General features: G+C 47.6%; 1 protein-coding gene across 2 annotated transcripts in view; it reads right to left on the bottom strand.

Moving 5' to 3' along the window:
• The window catches only part of SMAP1 (small ArfGAP 1), a 568890-nt gene that overhangs the window by 7551 nt on the left and 541373 nt on the right, over positions 1–19966 (bottom strand). The window lies entirely within an intron of this gene.

Genomic DNA, 19966 nt, shown 5'->3' with positions numbered 1-19966 from the left:
TGCCTCCGTAGAGCGGGATACAGGGATACTCACCACACTTCCATATCCAAGCAAATACGCTCGTAAGACGCTGAGTGGATTCAGACACTGCCGCTCTTGATAACGGATACGGACGCTCACCAACGGACACGGATGCTGAGTGACTTCCACGTGTATGCAGACGCTAAGGCCTGCGACTCGGTCTGGCGGGTTTATCTCCAGTGTACACAACCGCAGCGTCTACGCTGCGACCGAGTACCCTCGTGGTAGCGTCTGAGCCGGAAGTGAGGTCATTTAGTTCATGAAACGAGAAACACGCTGGAACTGGCCATGAACTCGGAGGGACGGCCAGGAGAGCGTCTGAATCCCCCTGTTGACTTTAACTCCCAGGATCGCGGCCTCTACCTAGTCCTGGCGCCTATGATGCCTGGAGCGTAGCGCTGTCGCACTCTAGATGTTCGGTGCATCAACACACTGTTTGTAGTCTCCACCAAAGTCAGTGTAGCTGTGTCCTGACCCCTCTAGTAAGAGGAAGTCCATAGACTCGCCGTCTCCCCATGCTCCGGCCACAGCCTGGTTACGTCTGCTGGACCTGCTAGAACATCCGACATAGATGCCCGTCGAGACAGCACTGATACCCGAAGGTAAGCGTTGTTGCGACCCGGTGGGGAGTTGTTGGAGCGACTCTTTCTAGAATGCGTTTAAGACGCTGTTAAGATAAGTCGCTCAAAAACAATATAGTAAGTCTATAAAAATAAAATAATAAAAGCTTGAGGCTGCTCTCACAGCAGGCCTGTGACCATGCAGCTTATTGCCGTACCAAGCAAAAAACTGATCTGACTGAGTCAGTGGGCGGGACTATATAGTGGAGGCCCCAATGCATCCTGGGAGGCCAGAAAGCTCGTGACCGTGTTGGTGCCATTTTCGCTGTCGCTCGACAATATCCCAATGTTATCCTGTGGATAATCCTGTGGACCCAGCCAGAGAAATATTTCTACTTGCACCACTGATGAAATGTAAAGCAACACCTATATTCCAACATATAGAAGAGATTAGCCATTGTTCAGAAACAAAAAACAAACCACAGGAAGAGGTGTTATCCGTACTATGACAATAAACGCTTTCTCTATGAAGCTCTATGCAAGCAATATACACATACAAAATGCATGCATTATATTATGTATGTTTACAGAATAGCGTTTCAACTAGAAATCACTTTTAGTTTTTGTTTTCTGTAAGATGACTTTCATGCTTTATTATTTACAGGCTTTGTTTTAGGTTTATATTGTGTAGTGGAAAATTTACCTCCACTCAATAGACACCATCATATAGCATAAGTAATGCATACATTATAAATATTATAGATAATACAGAAACAAAATATGATTGAAATTAATGACATAGGATGTGGTGTCATTATCATCGCCCGGAGCACCGTTGGTCATATTTGTGGTCTGTATGCATATTTATGTCATAACTGAACACTGAAGTACCTTTATGTCTGAAAACGTGCACTTACAGTAACTCACACACCACTAACAAAGCAAGAAAGGAATTGCTAATTGTAAAGCAATGTTATTTTATAGTTTCATTATAATTTATGTATTATTCAGCATAATCTTTTAACCATACAGAATACAATCAACATGAGTGAACATAAGAAAAGGGAATGCAGACTTAGCACAGGAACCAGTGCTGACAAGGTAAATATACAGTACCTTAGTATAATAGTATGCAGAGGCAGATCAATGGAAACCCCACATAGGGATGGGACGTGGTTAATTTCCCAAATGACGGCATCCCGGCAATTGAAATACTGTTGCCGGAATCCTGACAGCAGGGAACATGCTGGCGGTCGAAATCCAGACCGCCGGTCGGTATACACACTCAGGTGGTGGTCCACATCACCACCCGAGGGGGAAAAATAAGATTTTAAACCTACCGGTAAATCTTTTTCTCCTAGTCCGTAGAGGATGCTGGGGACTCTGTAAGGACCATGGGGTATAGACGGGCTCTGCAGGAGACATGGGCACTCTAAAGACTTTAGATGGGTGTGCACTGGCTCCTCCCTCTATGCCCCTCCTCCAGTTAGAGAACCTCAGTTAGAGAACTGTGCCCAGAGGAGACTGACAGTACGAGGAAAGGATTTTTGTTAATCTAAGGGCAAGATACATACCAGCCCACACCATCCACACCGTACAACTAGGAACATACGAACCAGTTAACAGTATGAAACAAAACAGCATCAGCCAGAGACTAATCAAAACTGTAACATAACCCTTATGTAAGCAATAACTATATACAAGTCTTGCAGAATTCAGTCCGCACTGGGACGGGCGCCCAGCATCCTCTACGGACTAGGAGAAAAAAAATTAACGGTAGGTTTAAAATCACATTTTCTCTTACGTCCTAGAGGATGCTGGGGACTCCGTAAGGACCATGGGGATTATACCAAAGCTCCAGACCGGGTGGGAGAGTGCGGATGACTCTGCAGCACCGATTGAGCAAACATGAGGTCCTCCTCAGCCAAGGTATCAAACTTGTAGAATTTAGCAAAAGAGTTTGAACCCGACCAAGTAGTCGCTCGGCAAAGTTGCAATGCCGAGATACCTCGGGCAGCCGCCCAAGAAGAGCCCACCTTCCCAGTGGAATGGGCCTTAACCGAATTTGGTACCGGCAATCCAGCCGTAGAATGAGCCTGCTGGATCGTATTACAGATCCAGCGAGCAATAGTCTGCTTAGAAGCAGGAGCGCCAACTTTGTTGGCCGCATACAGGACAAACAGTGCCTCTGTTTTCCGAACTCGAGCCGTCCTGGCTACATCAAATTTTGAAGGCCCTGACTACATCAAGGGACTTGGAATCCGCTAAGTCCCCCGTAGCCACAGGCACCACAATAGGTTGGTTCATATGAAATGATGAAACCACCTTAGGCAGAAATTGAGGACGAGTTCTCAACTCTGCTCGATCCACATGGAAAATCAGATAGGGGCTCTTGTGAGACAAAGCCGCCAATTCGGACACCCGCCTTGCAGATGCCAAGGCCAGCAACATGACCACTTTCCAAGTGAGAAATTTAAATTCAACCGTTTGAAGAGGTTCAAACCAGTGTGATTTTAGGAACTGTAACACCACGTTAAGGTTCCATGGTGACACTGGGGGCACAAAAGGAGGCTGTATGTGGAGTACTCCCTTCACAAAAGTTTGGACTTCCGGGAGAGAAGCCAATTCCTTCTGGAAGAATATTGATAGGGACGAAATCTGTACCTTAATGGAGCCTAACTTTAGGCCCATATCCACTCCTGTTTGTAGAAAGTGGAGAAAACGGCCCAGGTGGAGGGTAGGAGTAGGGATGACTTCCTCCGGAATACCTTTCCCCGGTAGGATTCTGTGTTCAACCGCCATGCCGTCAAACGTAACCGCGGTAAGTCTTGGAACACGCAGGGCCCCTGCTGCAACAGGTCCTCCCTAAGAGGAAGAGGCCACGGATCTTCTGTGAGCATGTCCTGAAGATCTGAATACCAGGCCCTTCGAGGCCAATCTGGAACAATGAGTATTGTCTGCACTTTTTTTCGTCTTATGATTCTCAATATTTTTGAGATGAGAGGAAGAGGAGGGAACACATAGACCGACTGGAACACCCATGGTGTCACCAGGGCGTCTACCGCTACTGCCTGAGGGTCCCTTGACCTGGCACAATATCTCCAAAGCTTCTTGTTGAGGCGTGACGCCATCATGTCTATTTGAGGAAGTCACCAACGAACTTGTTATCTCTGCAAAAACTTCTTGATGAAGTCCCCACTCTCCTGGATGGAGATAGTGTCTGCTGAGGAAGTCTGCTTCCCAGTTGTCCACTCCCGGAATGAAGACTGCTGACAGAGCGCTTACGTGATTTTCCGCCCAGCGAAGAATCCTGGTTGCTTCCGCCATTGCCACTCTGCTCCTTGTCCCGCCTTGGCGGTTTACATGAGCCACGGCTGTGACGTTGTCTGATTGAATCAGCACCGGTAGGCCGTGAAGAAGATTCACCACTTGACGTAGGCCGTTGTATATGGCCCTCAATTCCAGTACGTTGATGTGTAGACAAGCCTCCTGGCTTGACCATAGTCCCTGAAAATTTCTTCCTTGTGTGACTGCTCCCCAACCACGGAGGCTCGCGTCCGTGGTCACCAGAACCCAGTCTTGAATGCCGAACCTGAGACCCTCGAGAAGGTGAGTACTCTACAGCCACCACAGGAGAGACACAATGGCCCTGGGGGACAGGCTTATTTTCTGATGTATTTGTAGATGGGAGCCCGACCACTTGTCCAGAAGGTCCCACTGAAACGTCCTCGCATGGAACCTGCCGAAGGGGATGGCCTCGTAGGTCGCCACCATTTTTCCCAGTACTCGAGTGCATTGATGGACTGACACTCTTTTTGGTTTTAGCAGGTCCCTGACCATGTTCTGGAGTTCCTGGGTTTTTTCCATTGGGAGAAAAACCCTCTTCTGTTCCGTGTCCAGAATCATGCCTAAGAAAGATAGCCGAGTCGTTGGAATCAACTGTGACTTTGGTAGATTTAGAATCCAGCCATGCTGCTGCAGCACTCTCAGGGAGAGCGACACGCTTTTCAGCAACTGATCTCTCGATCTTGCTTTTATCAGGAGATCGTCCAAGTACGAGATAATTGTGACCCCCCTGCCTGCGCAGGAGCACCATCATTTCCGCCATTACCTTGGTGAAAATCCTCGGGCCGTGGAAAGCCCAAACGGCAACGTCTGAAACTGGTAATGACAGTCCTGTACAGCGAGTCTCAGGTACGCCTGATGAGGGGGATATATGGGGACATGAAGGTATGCATCCTTTATGTCTAGAGACACCATAAAATCCCCCCCTTCCAGGCTGGAGATAACTGCCCGGAGCGATTCCATCTTGAATTTGAACTTTTTCAAGTACAGGTTTAGGGATTTTAGATTCAGAAAGGGTCTGACCGAGCCATCCGGTTTCGGGACCACAAACAGAGTTGAATAGTACCCCTTCCCCTGTTGGACTAGGGCAGGCATGTCCAAACTGCGGCCCTCCAGCTGTTGTGAAACTACATATCCCAGCATGCCCTGACACAGTTTTGCTGTCAGAGAATGCTAAAGCTGTGTCAGGGCATGCTGGGATGTGTAGTTTCTCAACAGCTGGAGGGCCACAGTTTTGACATGCCTGGACTAGGGGAACCTTGAGAATCACTTGCTGTTGACACAGTTTTTGAATTGCAGCTAAAACTATTTCCCTCTCTAGGGAAAAAGCTGGTAAAGCAGATTTGAAAAATCGGCGAGGAGGCACCTCTTCGAATTCCAGCGTATAGCCTTGAGATACAATTTCCATCGCCCAAGGATCCACGTCTGACTGAACCCAGACCTGGCTGAAGAGTCGAAGACATGCCCCCACCGGCGCGGACTCCCGCAGCAGAGCCCCAGCGTCATGCGGTGGATTTAGTAGAAGCCGGGGAGGACTTCTGCTCCTGGGAACTAGCCGTAGCAGACATTCTTTTCCCTCTACCTTTACCTCTGGCGAGGAAGCAAGAGCCCCGACCTCTTCTGGACTTATGCGACCGAAAGGACTGCATCTGATATTGTGGTGTTTTCTTTTGCTGTGGGGGAACATAAGGTAAAAAAGTAGATTTACCCGCGGTAGCTGTGGAAACAATGTCCGCGAGACCCTCCCCAAATAATAGCTCACCCTTGTAAGGCAAAACTTCCATATGTCTCTTTGAGTCGGCATCACCCGTCCATTGGCGGGTCCACAGGGCTCGCCTAGCAGAAATTGCCATGGCGTTGGCTCTTGAACCTAACAGCCCCACGTCTCTCGCAGCGTCTCTCATATATAAGGCTGCGTCTTTAATGTGACCCAAGGTCAATAAAATGCTATCCCTATCTAGGGTATCAATGTCAGATGACAAGTTATCTGCCCATGCTGCTACTGCGCTACATACCCAAGCCGACGCTATTGCCGGTCTGAGCAAGGCACCGGTATGCGCATAAATTGATTTTAAGGTAGTTTCCTGTCTGCGATCAGCAGGATCCTTGAGGGCTGCAGTGTCTGGAGACGGTATCGCCACCTTTTTGGACAAGCGCGTCAAAGCCTTGTCCATCCTGGGCGAGGATTCCCACCGTAACCTTTCCTGTGCGGGGAAAGGATACGCCATAAGAATTCTCTTGGGAATCTGCAATTTCTGGTCTGGAGTTTCCCAAGCCTTTTCAAATAACGCGTTCAGCTCATGAGATGGGGGAAAGGTTACCTCAGGCTTCTTTTCCTTAAACATGCATACGCTCGTGTCAGGGACAGAGGGGTCATCTGTGATATGCAAAACATCTTTTATTGCAATAATCATATAATGAATACTTTTGGCCACCCTTGGGTGTAACCTCGCATCATCGTAGTCGACACTGGAGTCAGAATCCGTGTCGGTATCAGTGTCTGCTACTTGGGACAGGGGACGTTTCTGAGACCCTGGAGGGCCCTGTGATACAGCCAAACCCATGGATTGACTCCCTGTTTTTTCTCTGGACTCTGCTTTGTCCATTCTCTTATGTAATAAAGACACATTTGCATTTAAAACATTCCACATATCCAACCAATCAGGTGTCAGCGTCGCCGACGGAGACACCACAATCATCTGCTCTACCTCCTCCTTAGATGAGCCTTCCGCTGCAGACATGCCGACACACGTACCGACACCCCCACACACTCAGGGATAGATATATATATATATATATATATATATATATATATATATATATATATATATATATATATATGGAACTGTCCCCCAATAAGGCCCTTTGGAGAGACAGAGAGAGAGTATGCCAACACACCCAGCGCCACCGGACACTGGAATAAAATCACAGTCAGTACAGCGCTTTTATATAAATATACTCACTGCGCCAAATAAATGTGCCCCCCCCCCCCCCCTCTTTTTTGCCCTCTGTACATGTGTTCAGCAGGGGAGAGTCCGGGGAGCCAGCTTCTCTGCAGCGTGCTGTGGAGTAAATGGCGCTGGTTAGTGCTGAGGGATCAAGCTCCGCCCCCTCAACGGCGGGCTTCGGTCCCGCTCAAATCCTTATACTGGCGGGGGTTTTCGCAATATACAGCCTCCGCAGTGTCCCTAGAGGTTTCATAATTGCTGCCCAGGGCACCCCCCCCCCTTGCTCCCTGCTCCCATACAGTGCCACGAGTGTATGTGTAAATGCGGGAGCAATGGCGCGCAGCGTTACCGCTGCGCGGTACCTCAATGAAGATCTGAAGTCTTCAGCCGCCTTTGAAGTCTTCTTTCTTCTCATACTCACCCGGCTACTATCTTCCGGCTCTGTGAGGACGACGGCGGCGCGGCTCCGGGATGAACGGCGAGGGTGAGACCTGCGTTCCGACCCTCTGGAGCTAATGGTGTCCAGTAGCCTAAGAAGCAGAGCCCATCATTGAAGTAGGTCTGCTTCTCTCTCCTCAGTCCCACGATGCAGGGAGCCTGTTGCCAGCAGTGCTCCCTGAATATAAGAAACCTAACAAAAGTTTTTTACAGAGAAACTCAGTAGAGCTCCCCTGCAGTGCACCCAGTCTCCTCTGGGCACAGGATCTAACTGAGGTCTGGAGGAGGGGCATAGAGGGAGGAGCCAGTGCACACCCATCTAAAGTCTTTAGAGTGCCCATGTCTCCTGCGGAGCCCGTCTATACCCCATGGTCCTTACGGAGTCCCCAGCATCCTCTAGGACGTAAAAGAAATAATAGTGTGGCGAGCTACCAAACCCGAAGCACGGTGAGCACAGCAAGCCCGCAAGAGGACTTGCTGCGCTCAAGGCCAAGATTCCGACGTCAGTCTCCTGGCCGCCGGGATCCAGACAGTCGGTATTTCATACCGAATCCATAGGGACATGTGTATGAGCACTATAGGTTTGTGGTAGAGTGAAGTTTGACAAAAAGTGTCACAACTCAAATTGGTGGAATAGGTGTCACATATAACTATCAGTTCTTTTGCTTCACCATTAATTCTGCTTTTGTGGCATTATTAGCGTAAGAGTTAGGAGAGACTAAAGCATTGCAAGCATAATGTATATCAGTGCTTAAAGTGGTCGTAGAGAGGTGGTGGAACTCACCCCTCCCCCGGCGCCCATGCAATAAAGGGGATTGGTCTAAAAAAGGAATGGGCGTGGTCACAGAATAGTAAATGCCCACAGTAGTAGCACCCCCAATACAAATAATGCCGACAGTAGTAGCACCCCGTAATACACAATGCCCACAGCAGTAGCGCCCCTTTTACAATGCCCACAGTAGTAGTGCTCTTTATGCAATGTTCACTGTACTGGTAAGTGCCCACAGTGGTAGTGCCCCTTATATAGAGCCCATAGTAGTGGTGCCCCTTATGCAATGCCCCCAGTAGTAGTGCCTCTTATGTCCCCAGGAGTGATGCCCCTTATGAAGTGCCCCCTTTACAATGCCCTCATTAGTAGTGCCCCCATTATTAATGCTCTTAATGGTAATGCCCCTGTGTAGTATTGCCCCCAGTAGTAATGTCGCCTGTAGTAATGCCCCCAGTCGTTTAGCCCATGTAGTTTGCCCCAAGTAGTAATGCCCCCAGTAGTAATGCACCCCTGTAGTTATGCCCCCAGTAGTAATGCGCCCCTGTAGTTTAGCCCCATGTAGTTGGCCCCTAGTAATGCCCCCAGTAGTAATGCGTCCCTATAGTTTAGCCCCATGTAGTTTGTCCCAAGTAGTAATGCCCCCAGTAGTAATGCCCCTGTAGTTATACCCCCAGTAGTAATGCACCCCAGTAGTTATGCCCCCAGCAGTTATGCCCTCAGTAGTAATGCGCCCCTGTAGGTTTGCCCCATGTAGTTTGCCCCCAGTAGTAATGCCCCCCAGTAGCTTGCCCCAAGTAGTTTAGCCCCTGTAGTTATGCTCCCAGTAGTAATGCCCCTGTAGTTATACCCCCAGTAGAAATGCACCCCTGTAGTTATGCCCCCACTAGTAATGAGCCCCTGTAGTTATGCCCTCAGTAGTAATGCGCCCCAGTAGCTTGCCCCCAGTAGTAATGCCCCTGTAGTTATATCCCCAGTAGTAATGCACCCCTGTAGTTATGCCCCCACTAGTAATGTGCCCCTGTAGTTATGCCCTCAGTAGTAATATGCCCCTGTAGATTTGCCCCCTTGTAGTTAGCCCCCAGTAGTAGTCACAAGTTAAAAAAAAAAAAAAAAACAACAAAAAAAACCATACTTACCAATCCCCGCTCCCGCTGCGATCCTCCTGGCGTCCGCTTCACTCCGCTCCCCAGCACTAAGAGAGACGTCATGACGTCTCTCTTCATAGCACGCACTGAGCCGGGAGCCGTAAGTAGGAGCTCAGTAGTGAGCTCCTGCCGCCGGCTGTGCAGGGAGAGCCAGGCGCCGCTGATAACACAATCTCAGCCGGCGCCTGGCATCTCCCTGCGGCGCCGGCACACATCGGGTTAGGTGAGCCGGAGTAAGCGGAACTGCGTTCCGTCTCCAAGTGGAACTGACGGAACGCAGTTCCGCCCTGTTCCGGCTCACTTTAACCCCTGATGTATATAGGCTAAAGAGCAGAAACAAACAAAAAAACACCACATGTACTGTAGTAAGTGGATGTGGTGATCTGTCAGTGATAGCGCTGAGTCCAAAAAAAAAAAAAAGTGGGTCCCAGGGACCCTTCACTTTTAAAAATTGTGGTCCTACCTGTCCTTTTCTTGGTTCCATCAGAATGAAAGTTTTTATTAATCTTATTAAATATAAAAAAACAGACTTGATTTGGACACTACAAAATGTTGAAAGGGGGAGAATGGGGTGACAATGCTGCTGGGCTGTGTAGCATACAGGACATTGCACCAGAGCTGTAACTAGACATTTTGGCGCCCAAAGGCACAAAGCAAATTGGTTCTCCCCTACCTACACGGCACGGACAGTGCGTGCCGAAGGCGCGCAGAAAAAATGTAGGGGTGTTGCTTCGTGGGGAAGGGGCGTGGCCACATAATAGTGGCAATTCACATTACACCACACAGTAATGCAGCTAATACACATTGCACCAGGTAGAACCTCCTATACAAACTGCCATTGGAGAAATATGTAACATTGCACAAATAATGAGGAAAAATAAGAATTTACTTACCGATAATTCTATTTCTCATAGTCCGTAGTGGATGCTGGGGACTCCGAAAGGACCATGGGGAATAGCGGCTCCGCAGGAGACTGGGCACAAAGTAAAAGCTTTAGGACTAGCTGGTGTGCACTGGCTCCTCCCCCTATGACCCTCCTCCAAGCCTCAGTAAGGATACTGTGCCCGGACGAGAGTACACAATAAGGAAGGATTTTGAATCCCGGGTAAGACTCATACCAGCCACACCAATCACACCGTACAACTTGTGATCTGAACCCAGTTAACAGCATGATAACAGAAGGAGCCTCTGAAAAGATGGCTCACAACAACAATAACCCGATTTTTGTAACAATAACTATGTAAAAGTAATGCAGACAATCCGCACTTGGGATGGGCGCCCAGCATCCACTACGGACTATGAGAAATAGAATTATCGTTAAGTAAATTCTTATTTTCTCTAACGTCCTAGTGGATGCTGGGGACTCCGAAAGGACCATGGGGATTATACCAAAGCTCCCAAACGGGCGGGAGAGTGCGGATGACTCTGCAGCACCGAATGAGAGAACTCCAGGTCCTCCTCAGCCAGGGTATCAAATTTGTAGAATTTAGCAAACGTGTTTGCCCCTGACCAAGTAGCTGCTCGGCAAAGTTGTAAAGCCGAGACCCCTCGGGCAGCCGCCCAAGATGAGCCCACTTTCCGTGTGGAATGGGCTTTTACAGATTTTGGCTGTGGCAGGCCTGCCACAGAATGTGCAAGCTGAATTGTACTGCAAATCCAACGAGCAATCGTCTGCTTAGAAGCAGGAGCACCCAGCTTGTTGGGTGCATACAGGATAAACAGCGAGTCAGATTTTCTGACTCCAGCCGTCCTGGAAACATATATTTTCAGGGCCCTGACTACGTCCAGCAACTTGGAATCCTCCAAGTCCCTAGTAGCCGCAGGCACCACAATAGGTTGGTTTAAGTGAAATGCTGAAAACACCTTAGGGAGAAATTGAGGACGAGTCCTCAATTCCGCCCTGTCCGAATGGAAAATCAGATAAGGGCTTTTACAGGATAAAGCCGCCAATTCTGACACGCGCCTGGCCCAGGCCAGGGCCAACAGCATGACCACTTTCCATGTGAGATATTTCAACTCCACAGATTTAAGTGGTTCAAACCAATGTGACTTTTGGAATCCAAAAAAACTACTACATTGAGATCCCAAGTGCCACTGGAGGCACAAAAGGAGGCTGTATATGCAGTACCCCTTTTACAAACGTCTGAACTTCAGGGACTGAAGCTAGTTCTTTTTGGAAGAAAATTTGACAGGGCCGAAATTTGAACCTTAATGGACCCCAATTTCAGGCCCATAGACACTCCTGTTTGCAGGAAATGTAGGAATCGACCCAGTCGAATTTCCACCGTCGGGCCTTACTGGCCTCGCACCACGCAACATATTTTCGCCAATTGCGGTGATAATGTTTTTGCGGTTACATCCTTCCTGGCTTTGATCAGGATAGGGATGACTTCATCCGGAATGCCCTTTTTCCTTCAGGATCCGGCGTTCAACCGCCATGCCGTCAAACGCAGCCGCGGTAAGTCTTGGAACAGACAGGGTCCTTGCTGGAGCAGGTCCCTTCTTAGAGGTAGAGGCCACGGATCCTCCGTGAGCATCTCTTGAAGTTCCGGTTACCAAGTCCTTCTTGGCCAATCCGGAGCCACGAATATAGTGCTTACTCCTCACCATCTTATCAATCTCAGTACCTTGGGTATGAGAGGCAGAGGAGGAAACACATACCCTGACTGGTACACCCACGGTGTTACCAGAGCGTCTACAGCTATTGCCTGAGGGTCCCTGGACCTGGCGCAATACCTGTCGAGTTTTTCCCAACAGTTTATAATCCTGTGGAAGACTTCTGGGTGAAGTCCCCACTCTCCCCGGGTGGAGGTCGTGCTGAGGAAGTCTGCTTCCCAGTTGTCCACTCCCGGAATGAATACTGCTGACAGTGCTATCCCATGATTTTCCGCCCAGCGAAGAATCCTTGCAGCTTCTGTCATTGCCCTTCTGCTTCTTGTGCCACCCTGTCTGTTTACGTGGGTGACTGCCGTGATGTTGTCCGACTGGATCAACACCGGCTGTCCTTGAAGCAAAGGTCTTGCTAAGCTTAGAGCATTGTAAATGTCCCTTAGCTTCAGGATATTTATGTGAAGTGATGTCTCCAGGCTTGACCATAAGTCCTGGATATTCCTTCCCTGTGTGACTGCTCCCCAGCCTCGCAGGCTGGCATCCGTGGTTACCAGGACCCAGTCCTGAATGCCGAATCTGCGGCCCTCTAGAAGATGAGCACTCTGCAACCACCACAGGAGGGACACCCTTGTCCTTGGTGACAGGGTTATCCGCTGATGCATCTGAAGATGCGACCCGAACCATTTGTCCAGCAGGTCCCACTGGAAAGTTCTTGCGTGGAATCTGCCAAATGGGATTGCTTCGTAGGAAGCCCCCATTTTACCCAGAACCCTTGTGCATTGATGCACTGAGACTTGGCTCAGTTTGAGGAGGTTCCTGACTAGCTCGGATAACTCCCTGGCTTTCTCCTCCGGGAGAAACACCTTTTTCTGGACTGTGTCCAGGATCATCCCTAGGAACAGAAGACACGTCGACGGAACCAGCTGCGATTTTGGAATATTGAGAATCCAATCGTGCTGCCGCAACACTATCTGAGATAGTGCTACACCGACCTCCAACTGTTCCCTGGATCTTACCCTTATCAGGGAATCGTCCAAGTAAGGGATAACTAAAATTCCCTTCCTTCGAAGGAACATCATCATTTCGGCCATTACCTTGGTAAAGACCCGGGGTGCCGTGGACCATCCCTACGGCAGCGTCTGAACTGATAGTGACAGTTCTGTACCATAAACCTGAGGTACCCTTGGTGAGAAGGGTAAATTTTGACATGAAGGTAAGCATCCTTGATGTCCCGAGACATCATGTAGTCCCCTTCTTCCAGGTTCGCAATCACTGCTCTGAGTGACTCAATCTTGAATTTGAACCTCTGTATGTAAGTGTTCAAAGATTTTAGATTTTAGAATCGGTCTCACCGAGCCGTCTGGCTTCGGTACCACAATAGTGTGGAATAATACCCCGTTCCCTGTTGCAGGAGGGGTACCTTGATTATCACCTGCTGGGAATACAGCTTGTGAATGGCTTCCAAAACTGCCTCCCTGTCCGAGGGAGACGTGGGTAAAGTCGACTTTTGGAAACGGCGAGGGGGAGACGTCTCGAATTCCAATATGTACCCCTGAGATATTACCTGAAGGATCCAGGGGTCTACTTGCGAGTGAGCCCACTGCGCACTGAAATTCATTGAGAACGAGCCCCCACCGTGCCTGAGCTTGTAAAGCCCTAGCGTCATACTGAGGGCTTGGCAGAGGCTGGAAAGGGTTTCTGTTCCTGGGAACTGGCTGATCTCTGCAGCCTTTTTCCTCTCCCTCTGTCACGAGCAGAAAAGAGGAACCTTTTGTCCGCTTGCCAACAAAGGACTGCGCCTGATAATACGGCGTCTTATTTTGAGAGGCGACCTGGGGTACAAACGTGGATTTCCCAGCTGTTGCCGTGGCCACCAGGTCTAAAAGACCGACCCCAAATGTCCCCTTTCAAAGGCAATACTTCCAAATGACGTTTGGAATCCGCATCACCTGACCATTTTACTGGTAGAATTGGACAACGCACTTATACTTGATGCCAGTCGGCAATTATTCCGCTGTGCATCATGCATATATAGAAATCTTTTAAATGCTCTATAGGCAATAATATACTATCCTTATCTAGGATATCAATATTTCCAGTCAGGGAATCCGACCATGCCAACCCAGCACTGCACCTCCAGGCTGAGGCGATAGCTGGTCGCAGTATAACACCAGTATGTGTGTAAATACCTTTTTTTGGATACCCTCCTGCTTTCTATCAGCAGGATCCTTAAGGGCGGCCATCTCATGAGAGGGTAGAGCCCTTGTTCTTACAAGCGTGTGAGCGCCTTATCCCCCCTAGGGGGTGTTTCCCAATGCATCCTAACCTATGGCGGGAAAGGGTATGCAGCCAATACTTTTTAAGAAATTATTAATTGTTATCGGGGGGAAACCCACGCATCATCACACATTTTATTTCTCAGATTCAGGAAAACTACAGGTAGTTTTTCCCTCACCGTACATAATACCCCTTTTTTGGTGGTACTCGTATTATCAGAAATGTATAAAACATTTTCCATTGTCTCAATCATGTAACGTGTGGCCCTACTGGAAATCACGGTTGTCTCTTCACCGTCGACAAAGGAGTCAGTATCCGTGTCGGCGTCTGTATCTCCCATCTGCCTGACGGCCTATGAGACGTCTGGACAGGCACAAGCTGAGTAGCCGGCTGTCTCATGTCAACCACTGTTTTTTTATATAGAGCTGACACTGTCACGTAATTTTCAACAGTACATCCACTCAGGTGTCGACCCCCTAGGGGGTGACATCACTGTTACAGACACTCTGCTCCGCCTCCACATCATTTTCCTCCTCATACATGTCGACACACACGTACCGACACCCAGCACACACACAGGGAATGCTCTGATAGAGGACAGGACCCACTTAGCCCTTTGGGGAGACAGAGGGAGAGTTTGCCAGCACACACCAGAGCGCTATATATGTATAGGGACAACCTTACAATAAGTGTCTATCCCTTATAGCTGCTTATATCTGTTATTTTGCCAAATAAGTGCCCCCCTCTCTTTTTTACCCTGTTTCTGTAGTTGCAGGATGCAGGGGAGATTCTGGGAGCCTTCCTACCAGCGGAGCTGTGTGGGAAAAATGGCGCTGTGTGCTGAGGAGATAGGCCCCGCCCCCTTCACGGCGGGCTCTTCTCCCGCTTTTTACTGGAAAACTGGCAGGGGTTAAATACATCCATATAGCCCAGGAGCTATATGTGATGTATTTTTCGCCAACTAAGGTAAATTCATTGCTTCCCAGGACGCCCCCCCCCAGCGTCCTGCACCCTCAGTGACCGGAGTGTGAAGTGTGCTGAGAGCAATGGCGCACAGCTGCAGTGCTGTGCGCTACCTTATGAAGACAGGAAAGTCTTCTGCCGCCGATTTATGGACCTCTTCTTGCTTCAGCATCTGTAAGGGGGCCGGCGGCGCGGCTCCGGGACCCATCCATGGCTGGGCCTGTGATCGTCCCTCTGGAGCTAATGTCCAGTAGCCTAAGAAACCCAATCCACTCTGCACGCAGGTGAGTTCGTTTCTCTCCCCTAAGTCCCTCGATGCAGTGAGCCTGTTGCCAGCAGGTCTCACTGAAAATAAAAAACCTATTTAAACTTTTACTCTAAGCAGCTCAGGAGAGCCACCTAGATTGCACCCTTCTCGTTCGGGCACAAAATCTAACTGAGGCTTGGAGGAGGGTCATAGGGGGAGGAGCCAGTGCACACCAGCTAGTCCTAAAGCTTTTACTTTGTGCCCAGTCTCCTGCGGAGCCGCTATTCCCCATGGTCCTTTCGGAGTCCCCAGCATCCACTAGGACGTTAGAGAAATATAAGAAAAGTTAAACATTTAGCAAATCTCTATTTTAGTGCTTTTCAATGCTGATTTTTGGCTTTGGCAGAGTGTAGTTCCATATGTTTTCCAGTTGGAAAATGAGGCAGTCTAGTATTGAACAAAGCCTCTATATTTCAGAAAATGATTCTTCTTGTGTATCTCTGAAATACATTCATTCAATTTAATGTAGTATGTGTTTCTTATTTTGTTGCAAAGTAAGCCTTTTCTCCAGTCAATTGACTGTCACAGCCAGCAATTTATCTGGAGGAGGGATTATCAGGAAAACAAGCAAAGCTTGACATAGTACCTGAAGGGCATAAAGAATGGGAATATCTAATCTTCGCCCAAACACCAGTAGCAGAGGAATATTATTATTTTCAGTGTGTCCAGTTAATCAAACAGCACTGCTATTTCTGTGAATAAGCAATTTTACACCAGCAAGATAAGAGCTGTAAATGGGCCATCTGAAACATGCTATTCTTTTTGGCAGAATCCCATCTGATTTGTCTTTCTGGTTTTTTAAACATGATCTGGAGGTTAATGACAATACAATTTCAAGCCTTAAAGTGTGATTCATCAACATTAATGCATCCATAATCTGAGGGAGAGCTATTACATTTAGGTCAGAAAGGGCAGATATTTCCTTCTCTAAATTACATTTAGTGAAAAGATAAGAAAAACATGGCAACTTAGATAAAAGCCAGTGTTAATATACACTTTACTCAAAGGGGAATTAGCAAAGCATTGATAATAATGTGTACAGTCACAAGGGCACAGCACCGATTATGTCAGGCAAGATACCAAGTCTTCATTCCACGACGCAGTCACAAAGTAAATGAACAGGCTTCGACTACAAAAACATAAATAAGCTTTCACCTCTATATTTAAATTCTATGTAAAGCCAAACAAACAAAAACCCTGGGCCTTGATCAATAGTAATATTTTCTAACCTCAATAAATGATAAAATTGGACCCTTATTTACGTTAGGTCATCACGCTATTCAAGGCTGTGGCGCATGCACATTACTCCTTACTTGTATGGTGCGCACCCTAGCTCCCACATTACGGGCGGTATTCAATTCTTTCCACCCCCTTCCACACCCATTCTGTTTCTGCTGACTGGTGTGGTATCATTTCAGCTCACTATCCCTGGGGTAGCGAGGTGCCCAACTCTTTACGCAGCTAAACCCGATTACTATGGGCCCGATATGCGTGATAATGGGGATCACTTGAGAAAGGAGATTGGGCTTGATATGTCATTTGAATACCGCCCTAGGAGTGACATGCACGTACACTGGGAGAGGACTGGGAACGGAGGAGGTTAAGTATGAAGGTAGAAGGGCAGAATGCGGGAGAGAGAAGAAATGAAAAGCTAGAGTGAGAGGGAGGGGGCAGCAGCTGGCTGAGTTTAACCCAGTAGACGCTGGGTCCATAATTACTAGTTCCATAATAAAATGTATTCATATTTATAATACTCTAAATAATAATAAAAAAAAGGTTACTGGCATGGTCAGCAACCTATGGTATCACTATGGCAACAAACTATTCTGCATACTAAACAGAGCATAGCTTCCCAAACTCCACCAATACAGTCCAGGTTTTAAGGCTGGAGTCAGAGATGGTTAAATTAAATTGACTGAGGTAATAATTAAGGGCCTGATTTTGATTTGGAAATAAAGCACGAAAGTTCAAGTAAAGACATACATATAAAAAGCTATTTCGCAACCCTAGTGGAAACGCTTATCCACCGACTGAATCTGCTGATCGATGATCAGCGACCTGTCAGGGAATTGGGACATGTTAAAAATGCCTGATTCACTAGGGTTGATGTCAGCAGTGGGGAGCCAGACGCTCTCCTGGTCGCCCCTCCCTCCGGTTCATGACCAGTTTCCTCCGAGTCTCCCGCCATGAACTGTTTCCCGCTTCCGTCTCAGACGCTGTACACGAAGGGTACCCAGTCGCAGCATAGGAGGCTGTGTGACTGGTGCGTCTGTGTTCACTATAGGTTTATGGAACGGCAGTGTACTCTAGTAGCGTCTGAATCCACTCAGCGTTCTCTAACGTATTGATCGGTCCTGGAAGCGAGGCGAGTCTCCCTGTATCCCACTCTACTGAGTACGGGTAATACAGCACTGTCTCTATCTACCCTTTTGAGTACGAACAGTTAGATAAGTGCCTATTGCATATGAGTCTCTATACATTTACTGTTTCTTTCGCAATGCGTCTGAATACTTTAAATCTATTTAAACATCATGCAGTAATATGTTCTCCTACATACTTAAAATATAGTTGTAGTTGATGATGTGCTCATATTACTTATTATACTAATGTATAACATGTAACTGACTGCTAGTGTGATTGCTGACTTTACTATATTTGTCAGTTTTGTTTATTCCGATCATCAATGCTGGTGCATGGGTTGGGTCGGATTGTGTGTCATTTTAAGAAGCTTAAAGTGATTAGAGTCACAAATTGTGTAGTACACTGTGGAAATGTTTATTATTTATCATGTCTAACAGCGGCAAAGGTGAGGAAGGTACACTCACAGCAACACCAACACTCATATCATGTTTGTCTTGTTTTGTGTTATCCTCTCAGGATCTGGTTCAGAATGGTTTGTGTGCAAATTGTTTTAGCTTTCACCAGGGGTTATTGAAAAATACAAGGCAGATTCAGGTGCATATGGATCCACCTTGGGCCATGTTTGCACAGACTTTATCTAGTATAGCTGAACGGATAATTCCTCCAACTCCTATACCAGGGATAGGTTACACTATGAACACTTACATGCAGCTCCCCACCTATGGTGTATCACTTCAAAAAAGCAGTCTCTCAAAAGAAACAAGCTGATAAGCCGATGGTAAGTAAATCTTCACCCTCACAGGCTACACATGATTCAGATGAGGATTCATCGGAAAATTAAAGCTCAAATAATTCTACTTCAGCATACGAAGAGGAGGAGGAAGGTCTCAGCTCAGTGGATATAGGCGAGTGAATTAAAGCTATGAAAGCCATTCTGTCCTTAGAGGATTCAGCAGAATCTGGTGTTAAAAACCAAGGCACCTGTGTTTATCGTCCCAAAACAGTTAAGACTGAGTTACCTGGGTCAGATCAGCTGACTGAAATCATGAAGGAGGCTTGGGCTACTCCCAATAATAAGTTTAGAATTCCTAAGAAATGGAATTCCAATTATCCTCTTCCAGCTGGGGATTGTTTTAAAAGAGAGGTGTCTCCTAAAGTAGATACGCATGTAATTCGATTAGTGCAAAAATCTACATTACCTTAAATGATGTCACGGATAGGAGAGTGGGTGGTTTGCTAAAAAGCATTTTTTCCCTGTCTGGGGCAGTCATAAGACCAGCCATGGCTTCAGCTTGGATGGCAGTGGCTGCCTGGCCTGATGCATTGGAGGGGGATTTTTCAATAGCTTCTAGAGGGCAAAAATTTCCTATATAGCACATATAAAACAGGCTGCAATGTTCTTGGAAGAAGCAGCATTGGATATGGGTACTATTGCCTCCAGGGCATCAGCTTCAACAATAGCTGCTCGCAGAGCAGTTTAGCTATGTACGTGGAAAGCTGATTCAGAAGGTTTTGGATTCCTTGCCTTTTTCTGGAGATATTCTTTTTGGTAAAAAAGAATATCTCCAAGAAGGTCAAGTTTCCTTCCACATACAATTTCAAACCTAAAGTTCCGGATTTTTGGCCCTTTCAGTCTCAAGGAAAAGCTAAAGGAAAAAGTGATGGCAAGACTAAAAAGCATTGGGCTACCAGGGGACCGGTTGGGAAAACAGAGAATAAGCCATCAGCCTGATGGTGCGGGCCTCCAACTGGGGGACCCCAGGGTGGGGGGCCGACTTCTTCAGTTTGCACAGATCTAGCAGCAGTCTACAACAGATGCCTGGGTGCAGTAAGCGGTATCTCTAGGTTATGCGTTTGCCTTCAAAAAGCACCCTCCTCGAAGGTTGTTTTTTTTTTTTGTACGAGCCCGTCTCGGGTAGAGACGAAGGCCAGGGCTTTGTAAGAGGCAGTCCAGAAATTGCTTCAGTCAGGAGTAATCATTCCAGTTCCTCTGGCACAACGAGGACAGGGTTTTTACTCCAACCTGTTTTTAGTTCAGAAGCCAAATGGGTCATTTCGGCCCATTCTCAATCTCAAAGTGGTGAACAAATACATTTGGGTACCTCGGTTTCACATGGAGACGTTACGTTCCATCATTTTGGCCTTGGAGCCAGGGGATTATATGGTATCCCTGGATATACAGGATGCTTAACTACATGTTCCTATAGCACTGTCTCATCAGT

The sequence above is a fragment of the Pseudophryne corroboree genome, chromosome 4 (assembly GCF_028390025.1).
Source record: "Pseudophryne corroboree isolate aPseCor3 chromosome 4, aPseCor3.hap2, whole genome shotgun sequence".
NCBI classification, from domain to species: domain Eukaryota; kingdom Metazoa; phylum Chordata; class Amphibia; order Anura; family Myobatrachidae; genus Pseudophryne; species Pseudophryne corroboree.
Note: the sequence above shows the minus strand (reverse complement) of the source record. Positions and strands in the feature narration are given on the sequence as shown.